We start from the raw sequence: 1,962 nt of genomic DNA, 5'->3' as shown, positions 1-1,962 counted from the left end.
GCTGCTGCCAGGGGGATCAGCTCCTGCGGGGGAGCCGCTGCCGGGGGGATCGGCTCCTGCGGGGGAGCCGCTCCTGGGGGTCCCAGTTCCTGGGGGGGCTGTTACTGGGGCACACCTGATTCTGGGGACCCGCTCCTGGGGGGGGGGTCACCTCGGGTCTCTGCGCCCACCGCCCGCCTGAAGCTGCGGGGCTCGGTTTCTGCATCTGTGAAAGGGGTGACGAGGATAGGCCAGCTCTCAGCGCCGTGTGAGCAGTGGAGTTCACGCAGGTGTTCACACACACACACACACACACACCCCCCCCCAGAGCACGCTGGCTGCTAGGCCTCTGGTTCTCTGCGCAGCCCTCTCCGCCTCAGGGAGCCTTAAGGGCGCGAGGTGTGGCCTGCCCTCCAGCGCTGCCCTCCGGACGCGCTCAGCACTCCTGACCTCTGCGGCCTCTGCGAACTCGGCCGAAAGGCAAGAGGTTCCACATGGGCACAATTAAGTGTTCTGAAATTCTCATTCTTCACAATGTTATCCATAATTTGTTATGATCCACACAGTCAAATGCCTTTGCATAGTCAATAAAACACAGGTAAACATCGTGTTCTCTGCTTTCAGCCAGGATCCATCTGACGTCAGCAATAATATACCTCATTCCACATCCTCTTCTGAATCCAGCTTGAATTTCTGGCAGTTTCCTGTCCATGTACTGCTGCAACCACTTTTGAATGATCTTCAAAGTTTTACTTGTGTGTGATATTAATGATATTATTCAATAACTTCCACGTTTTGTTGGATCACCTTTCTTTGGAATGGGTACAAATGTGGATCTCTTCTAGTCCGTTGGCCAGGTAGCTGTCTTCCAAATTTCTTGGCATAGACGAGTGAGCGCTTCCAGCACCGCATCCATTTGTTGACACATCTCAGTTGGTATTCTGTCGATTCCTGAGGCCTTATTTTTCGCCAATGCTTTCAGTGCAGCTTGGACCTCTTCCTTCCGTACCATCAATTCTTGATCATATGCTACCTCCTGAAATGGTTGAACATGGACCAGTTCTTTTTGGTACAGGGACTCTGTGTATTCCTTCCATCTTTTGATGCTTCCTGTGGTGTTCAGTAGTTTGCCCGTAGGATCCCTCAATATCGCAACTCAAGGCTTGAATTTTTTCTTCAGTTCTTTCAGCTTGAGAAATGCCCAACATGTTCTTCTCTTTTGCTTTTCTATCTCCAGGTCTTCGCACATTTCATTATCATACTTGACTTTGTCTCTCGAGACGACCTTTGAAATCTTCTGTTCAGCTTTTACTTCATCATTTCTTCCTTTTGCTTTAGCTGCTCGACATTCAATAGCGAGTTTCAGAGTCTCTTCTGACATCCATTTCTGTCTTTTCTTTCTTTACTGTCTTTTTAATAACCCCTTGCTTTCTTCATGGATGAAGTCCTTGATGTCATTCCACAACTCGTCTGGTCTTTGGTCATTAGTGTTCAATGTGTCGTATTTATTCTTAAGCTGGTCTCTAAATTCAGGTGGGATATACTCAAGGTCGTACTTTGGCTCTCGTGGACTTGTTCCAATTTTCTTTAGTTTCAACTCGAACTTGCACATGAGCAATTGATGGTCTGTTCTGCAGTCACTTGGCCCCTGGCCTTGTTCTGACTGATGAGATTGAGCTTGTCCATCGTCTCTTTCCACAGATGTAGTTGATCTGATTCCTGTGTATTCCATCTGGTGAGGTCCAAGTGTATAGTCGCCATTTATTTTGGTGGAAAAACGTATTTGCAATGAAGACGTCAATGGTCTTACATTCTATCATGCAATCTCCAGCATCACCAAGGCCATTATTTTCCAACTACCAATCCTTTTTCATTTCCAACTTTTGAATTCCAATCACCAGTAATTATCAATGCATCTTGATTGCATGTTTGATCAATTTCAGACTGCAGAAGTTGGTAAAAATCTTCAATTTCTTCATCTTT

This window comes from Trichechus manatus, unplaced genomic scaffold (assembly GCF_000243295.1).
Source record: "Trichechus manatus latirostris isolate Lorelei unplaced genomic scaffold, TriManLat1.0 scaffold00093, whole genome shotgun sequence".
Taxonomy (NCBI): domain Eukaryota; kingdom Metazoa; phylum Chordata; class Mammalia; order Sirenia; family Trichechidae; genus Trichechus; species Trichechus manatus.
Note: the sequence above shows the minus strand (reverse complement) of the source record.